This window comes from Phascolarctos cinereus, unplaced genomic scaffold (genome assembly GCF_003287225.1).
Source record: "Phascolarctos cinereus isolate Bilbo 61053 unplaced genomic scaffold, phaCin_HiC Scaffold_7;HRSCAF=346, whole genome shotgun sequence".
Lineage (NCBI taxonomy): Eukaryota > Metazoa > Chordata > Mammalia > Diprotodontia > Phascolarctidae > Phascolarctos > Phascolarctos cinereus.
This window is the reverse complement of record NW_027556180.1, coordinates 172,076,785-172,085,154: the sequence shown is the minus strand read 5'-3', so window position 1 is coordinate 172,085,154 and position 8,370 is coordinate 172,076,785. Positions and strand designations below refer to the sequence as shown.

The window sequence follows — 8,370 nt, the reverse complement described above, 5'->3', positions numbered from 1 at the left end:
CACAAACTTCTCCTGTCAGATGCAGCTAGTCTAATGTCCAAACATAATGCACAACACACTCATAGAGTGATGCCACTGCCCTCCGTGGCATCCACCCACTACGGCCTTGCAGGCTTGTGTATGATATTTGCAGTGTTCTGAGGGGGCTGGGGAGAGGAAGTGTGAATAATATCAGGAAGAGGAGAGAGAAGGAGACAGCAGGTGCCTTGGGAAGAGGAGGCTCAGCCAAAGTTTTGCAGTGTAAGCCTAAACATGTCATTGGTGCACACCCAAGCATCATTGATGTTCTTTAATAGAAATATCTAGTGGAATACCATGATGGGGTCTTCATCAGCCTTAGCTGCCCTACCACCATGCTGAGTATTTATAGCTGTCAGGGGTGGGCTGGTGGTCCTGAGCTGTGATGCTGTGCTGGATTTTCTGAAATGGAAGGCTAGACAACTTCTCCACGACGACTGCTTTACCTTGGAATTGCTGCCCTTCCCATGTAAGGCAAGATGCATCAATATATATTGCTCCTAATTGGGTTCTGTCATTATCAAATAACTGGTAGTAATGTTGCACAAAGCTGGATCCAATCTGCTCCCAAATTGGCTTGTCTCCCATTCTGGATCCTCATCTAGTGGTGGAAACTGTAAAATGAGGGGATTGAATTAAAGATGGTGTCCTAGAATTAGAAGGTGGTCTCTTCTGGCTCTTAAGTTCTGTAATTAATACTGGGCTCCTGGGGTAACGCTAGGTCCAAAGCCTGACTGGCTGGCACAATGTCAGCAGCGGTGGCAGTGGCAGCAACTGAGCATGGTCCTGGACTGACTGTCTACCCCACCTCCCTTCCTTCTCCTGCCTTGCCTCAAGGCTGCAGCACTGTCCTAATTCTAATTTTTAAGGAATTATTTTCTTCAGTAATTTTTGTACCTCTTTTTCCTTTTGGCCAATTCTGTTTTTTAAGGTGTTATTTTCTTCAGTATTTTTTGGTGCCTCTTTTACCAAGCCATTAATTCTCTTTTCATCCATCACTCTCATTTCTTTTCCCAATTTTTTGTCTATCACTCTTATTCCTTTCTTTAACTCTTCCTGAAATTCTTGTTGGGCTTGGGTCCAATTAGCATTTTTCTTTGAAGCTTTTGTTGTATGTGTTTTCATGTTGTTTTCTGAGTTTGTCTTGGTCTTCTCTGCCTTTGTAGTAGCTTTTTATAGTCAAAGTTTTTTTGGTTGCTGTTGCATTTTTCTCATTTTCCAGCCTATTTCTTAACCTTCTACTTTATGTTAAAGTTAGACTGCTTACCTGGAGGTGGGGAGGCCTTATCCCAAGCTTCAGGTTTCTTCTGCACTGCTGTTTTCAGAACTCATTCTGGGGGTCTGTAAGTTTTTGGTGCTTCCAAAGTGTGTGATCTGGGGAGAGGTCTGGTCATTGCCCTTCTGGTCTGCACTCTGGTCATTACACATGAAGGCCCCCTGCTCCCCTGCAGCCACAAGTGTTCCTCTTGGCCCCAGAACTGTGACCAAGTCTCTTGCTTTCCTGCAGCTACAAGTGCTAGTGCTCCATTCTGCCTTGGAACTGTGAGCAGGGGCCCTGCTCCTTTGTGACTGATCACGAGCATTCCTCTCAGCCCTAGAACTGCTATACAGAACTGTGTATGGTTAATAGAGTTACCAATCAGTGCCAGTTGTACCCAGTACCAGCAAAGAGTCCCCTGTAATCATTTTTTTCCCTTTTTTTCTTTTTAGGCAATTGGGGTTAAGTGACTTGCCCAGAGTCGCACAGCTAGTAAGTGTCAAGTGATCCTGTAATCTTTAAATTAGTTATCCAATCCCCTTATGGTCTCTGGGCTGAACACTCCCAAAGCTGCCCCTGTTGCTGCTTGTTCCACCACCTCCAAGGTCCACTGCTGGTGTGGTGCTGCTGCCATGCTCCAGGCTGACTCCCACCCTGGTGACACAGACTTCTCCCCTCCCCTTCCTACCCCTCCCCTTCTCCTGCCAACCTTCTAAGTTGTTCTAGGCTGGAAAAATGTCTCACCCTGACCTTTTATTAGCTCTGTTGCTCCAACATTTGATTTAAGGAGTTAAAGTTGTTTGGAGGGGAATTTGGGAGAGTTCAGCTGGTTGCTGCCTCTAATCTGCCATCTTGGCTCTGCCCTCCCCACTACATATTTTGATCATATATTTCATTGATGTTATCTCTTATAACACTTTTTGATCATCGTTGGAAATATACTTCAGCCTATATGTGTCTGCTAGGTGTTTTTCTATTGCCTTTTGGATCACCCAAACTTGCAATTCTTCATAGATTGCAGTGTTGCAAGATTTCCAACCATATGTCATGACCAGAAGAACATTCACATTGACATGATAGATCTTTATGCAAAATAAATGTATGGAATTCTTAAAAGCATTAAACAATTTCCCAAATGCAATTTAGTTTGCACTTCTCTTATTCAATTCTGGGCCCAATTCATTGTCTATCTGCAGTGTCTAGATATTTGTAGTGATATTCTAACTCAGTGGACTGGTCGTCCAACTCTACATCATAGTCTGGACAATAGATGTTTTTCATCAATTTAGTTTTTCCTCATGGATTGTTAGGTTGGCTTCTTTTGAATAATTGCACATATCATTGAGGAAGTCCTGCAATGTTCTGGGACTTGATGCAATATCTTTAAATGAATTTCACTAGACAAATATCCAAATAAATAGTGTATGGATGATGGCAACCTGCCATTTTGCTTTTCATTAACAGAATAAAACAAACATTTCTAATGGTCACTTGGGTAGCATATCTACCAATAGTGCATTAATCTGACTATTGTGTTTTTTCTGCTTTCATTCCATACTATGGACTTTTTTTTAAAATAATCACTACCCTCAAATTTCCAGCATTTACACAAAATGCCTTCAAAGTACTAGAAAAGTATTATTATATGCCTTTATCTTATTTACCCTTTTGTGATTGGCTTTGATTTTTTGAAAGCCCTGGCTTATTCCCACAGATTAATTCACATGGGTATTATAAAGTACACTGCTTTTTTAGTAGATCTTAGGTATGTAAGTCTATACAACTTGACTTAATTGACAATTCCATATTAAGAATATTGGGAATTCTGATATTGGATTGAAATTCCCAAGTGAGTGTTGTTTGTTTTGAAATATATCACAAATATAAGATTACCAGAAAATTGCTTACTTGCATGGAGTTCTCAGCTCAGTGCAGGGACCATTCTATAGGGAAGTTTACTTTTAGATAGTTCTTAGCATTTTATGGCTAATTGAGAAATGTTGATTTATCATGATGAATTTATTCTCTTGTTGTAATTTACATGTGTTTAAAAATTAGTGAAAGAATTAAAGTTTTATTAAATTAGTTGGGTTGGGAGTTCATTAAGACATTTCACTAAGGTTGTAAGAAGAGTTGGAAATTCTAAATTTAATCTGCTTGTTCAAAGACAACCTTTTTGTGTGCTGTGATCATTTTTACTTACATGCCTTTTAAATAGAAATTTTTGAGTGAAAAACTGCAGTTCTTCTATGCTACCACTTGGTGATAGTATCACTCCATACTTAGACAGTATATTATCCTTAGAGCTAGGAGAATGCTCCTGAGGGTATTTTCATATGTGGTTGATGAGGTTGGAAAGGCTGCTGTGTGGGCACATTAAAAATGTATATGAAGACTATCAAAGATCATAGAATCTGAGAACTGAGAGGAACCTAAAAAATCTTCAAGTCCAGAAGACTCTAGTCTAGTCTGGTCTAGAGTTTTTAACCTAGAGTCTGTGAACTTTAAAAAAAAAACTTGTATTTTGATAAAATTGGTTTCCTTTGTAATCCTATGCATTTTATTTTATGTATTTAGTAACATTATTCTGAAAAAGGGTCCACAGATTTTATCAGACTACCAAAGGGTTTTGTCTATGAGAGAAACCGAAGTTCAGAGAAGTTTAATGACTTGGCCAATGTCACTTACTTCATTTAGCAGTAGAGCTCTGAAACGGGAATTTCAAGATTTTTTAACTTCTGGTCCAATGCTCTTTCTGTTGTAGCCATTGTTTGGATGGCCATTGGATGAATGCTCTTTGTGGCAGTCATCTATTTACCTGTAGCCTGGTTGTGCACTCATCCATCCAATCATCCATCCATCCTTCCATTCATTAAGCACTTAGGGAACTGCAACTTGTGCAACAGACAGTATGAGGTGCCCTGAGAGACACAGTAAGGAGATCTGTTCTACATCCCTCAAGAACACTCTAGTTGGAGATTTAAGGTATATATGCAAAATATTGTAATACACATTAGTCCTAAGGACCAGGAGAAAGTTATAAAGTGTTAAAAAAAAATTACCTGAATAAATACACCCCAAATCTAAAGGCTAATGTGGAAACTAATTACTGCACATTAGTGATATCTGTGAGCATCTGTTCCCAAAGCTATGCTGAATAGTCTTGAATTTAGCTTCCATGTGCAACTATGGACAGGGATTTTGTGAGGTTCAAATAACAGTTGTAAAAAGCACTTTGCAAATGTTAAAGTGCTATATAAATGCCAGTTATTATTCTTAGCCTCCAGTCACTAGGACTCCAATCTTGCGATGAGTTAATTCTCTGAGCTTTCTAGTACTCTTGCTGGACTCTTTATAAAGTAATGCAGAGATGTGCTGGTATATGTTTAATAACAGGGCGGGAGGAGTGGGGAGAACTGTACACCTATCCTGTTAAGTTTACTCTGTGTTAATACTGTAAATCTAGATGATCAACAAAAGAACAACTCTGGACGCTGATTTGTAGAGGTTGCTGATTTCTAAGGTATAAATGCTTACACTGAGAACTGAATAATCAGAGCTGGCTCCAGCTCACTCCTGCCCTTGTCCATCATACAGTTGACCCTTATTCAGTTCCATTGAGTGATCTGCTATCAAGCTTTTTCTGAGCAGCATCATATGATTCAGAAGGAAATTAGAAATTATCTGGTCCAACCCCCTCATTTTATAGTTGAGGGAGAAGTCCCATAGCTAGGAAGCAGTAATGATTCAATTCTACTTCCCTTAATTGGATTTGGATCCAGTATTTTTTGCTTTCTCCTTTTATTCTCATTTTGGGGTTACATGCAACATATAGGACCTTCATCCACACTCCTGTGGGGCAAAAAGAAAAAAAAAAGCAGAGTCTGAGTGAATGTTAAATGTGACTTTTAGGTGACTCTTTCAATGAAGATGAATTTTTACTTTTCTGGCAGAAAGAATTGGATAGAACCATGACTATAAAACTTTGGTTTGGGTCTGGAGATAGACTTTGTACCTGAAAAAAACCTAGGTATTTATTGCTTTCACATATCTTCAAAACTGGACTTATCCAGCAGGTCAGATTTCATCCTAATGGATCCTTATGGAATTAAAAAAAAACGTTTTCCAGAAGTCATTGAACTGGTGGGAAAAAGAGAGCAATTGTAACCTTATGGTACTGGTGGTTGGGTAGGAGAAATTATTATTTAATGCTTTAATGACTTAAATAGCTTCTTTTGAAGCAGTTTACCAGTGTTATCAAAACATAGACCTTAATAATTGTGGACTAGTGTTGTGAAAGGAAGTTAGAGAAAAGATCAAGCAGTCTTAGTGAATAAAAACCTGCCTATGCACAACAATGCAATGCTGTAATTAAAAATGCAGTCATAGCACTAGGGAGTATACAAAGGAGAATCTAAAGTAGTAACCAAAAAGTGTTTCTCTTAGTATGCTCAGCAATGATCCAGTCAATTTCTCTTTTTGGTTTTCTTTTCTTTTTTTTTTTAGGCAGTTGGGGTTAAGTGACTTGCCCAGGGTCACACAGCTAGTAAGTGTCAAGTGTTTGGTCTGAGGTCAGATTTGAACTCAGGTCTTCCTGACTTCAGGGCCGGTGCTCTATCCACTGCACCATCTAGCTGCCCCCAGTCAATTTCCTAATAAGAGTTTTGTGGACAGTTTTGGATTCAGTTACTAAAAAGGATACATGATGGAGTCACATCATGCATGCATTTAACTTATGAATTCAACTGTAATTTGTGTGTGTGTGAGAGAGCAAAAAACACACAGAGACGGAGAGGGAGAGGGAGAGAAAGAGGGAGAAAGAGAGAGAGAGAGGGATAGACAGAGAGAAGGAGAGAAAGAAAGAGAGGGAGAGAGAGAGAGAGAGAGGAGAGAGAGAGAGAGAGAGAGAGAGAGAGAGAGGGAGGGAGGGAGGGAGAAAGAGAGAGAGGGGGAGAGAGAAGGAAGGAGAGAGAGGAGAGAGACAGAGAGAGAGAGGGAGAGAGACAAAGAGATAGAGAAAGAGAGGAAGAGAGAGAGACAGAGACAGACAGACAGACAGACAGAGAGCAAACAATTTAGTGTATGGCAATAAATATCCCTAATCATCACACAACTTGTACTTTAATTAACAAATGCCCCAGAGTGAACATGAGATGGGAGACATATATCTGCTTTTTTTTTTCAGCCAGTGTCATTTCTTAATGTCTCTCATAGTACAAGCATCTTACCCCTCCCTAAACGTAGTATGATTCTAGAATCTTATCCTTATCATACAATCATTTAATTCTTCTTAGGCTTGTTGAGCTAATGAGGGACAGTCTTAATCGGCCTTCCCAGCTAGATCACAGGTAATGATAATAATAGCTAGCATTTACATAGGACTTTAAGGTTTGCAAAACATTTTAAATACATTGTCATTTGAGCCTCAGGACTATCCTGTTAGGAGGTGCTATTATTATCTCCATTTTTAAAAATGGGGAAACTGAGGATCAGAGATGTTAAATGACTTTGTTCAGAGTCACACAGCTCATAAATGTCTGAGGTGGGTTTTTAAACTTAGGTCTTCCTGACTTCAAATCCTGGGCTCTATCCACAAGAGTCATGCTCTCTCTCTAAATCTAGATCTGGCTTCCTGGTTCTGGTAAAATGTCTCTGCTGTGCTTGTTCTGACTTTCTTGCCTTGGGGTGAAGCAAGAACAGAATTTTTTTTTTTAGAAAGCATCCTCTAATTATAGTCACACTTATGTATGAAGTCTTTCCTAAGAGTATTTTCACTGTAATGATCAGTTTTCCCAGTAACTATGGTTTTTTTTCTGTTTTTGTTTTACTCCATTTGAACAGAAATTCTGCTTCCTGCCTCCAAATCAATACATTTACCTGGTGTAGTGAAAAATAAACTTACTTTTAATTGTTTCCATACCAAATAGCTCAGATCTTATTGCTCTCTGATATAGACTCTACCCCACCTCCTTTAAAAAAAAAAAGACACTCTATCCCCTTTCTAGTTAAAACTGTTTCAAAGCACCATACTGTACTTTATGGGTGATTTAAGGGATTTTCAATGATACTCTGGCCTATGTGAAATTTTCACCTCCTGTTCAGACTAAGAAATCTAAGATGCAACTTCATTGCAGAGAACTCCAGTTGGAGATGCATACCTTGACTAAAGAATTGGAAATGAAAATTCTAAGGGAAGGTTAAAGGAATTGGAATTATTCCCTCAAGAAGATAAAGCCAAGAAGGGATTTATGCTAGTCTTAAGCAAAGGGATTTATGCTGGTCTTATGCTGTTAGGCAAAAGAGACTTGTTATTTTTTTTTCCTTTTCCATCTCCACTGAGTACAGAACAAGAAGGTATGAGCTAAAATGGCATGGCACAAGATTTACATTAGACATAAGGAAGACATAAACTTTTTCCACAATGAGAGTTACTAAATGGTAGAATATGTTAAGGAAAGCTATGAAATCACATTTTGGGGGGATATTTGTAGGATTTAAAGAGAATATAGTTCAAATTCCTCGTTTTACAGACAAAGGAAATGCAGCCCAAAGACATGAAGCAACATGCTCACAGTCAGGTACAGAACCCAGGTCCTCTGACTAGAGCCTCAGAACTAAATCTCCATCCCTCCTTCACCCCCTCCCCCCTCCCCTAAACTTCTTCCCCACAGAGCTCCCACACGAGAGAAAGAGCACTTTCTCTCCATGGCAGTGAGCTGACAGAGGATGAAGTGAGACAAATTATCTACTTGAGGAATAAATGGACCATCCCCATGTCAGTTTACACCCTCCTTCCTCCATCCCTAATTCATCACTCAAAGCCAACATGATCTTACTGTCATCATGTCCCTTTTCTGGAGCATTCCTAGGGGAGTGGGAACTATTCTGTTGCTCCAAAGCAATGAGGATTCCCCCTTTGCTCCAAAGTGGGGTTATATTATCAGAAATCTGGTAATCTAAATCTAGTCTGGGGACCCACACAATGTGGGATGCCCAGAATCCAAAATGAGAAGGCATGAATAGGTACAGTTTGTACCACTAAAGGAGTACCCACATAGATGAGATCAAAGATCCAGCGAGGTAGTAACATACCT

The 8,370-nt window shown here is 39.4% G+C and overlaps 1 pseudogene; it reads right to left on the bottom strand.

Moving 5' to 3' along the window:
- Window positions 1–221: 221 nt before the first annotated feature.
- On the bottom strand, window positions 222–612 carry LOC110193381 (nuclear transport factor 2 pseudogene; annotated as a pseudogene).
- Window positions 613–8,370: the final 7,758 nt, after the last annotated feature.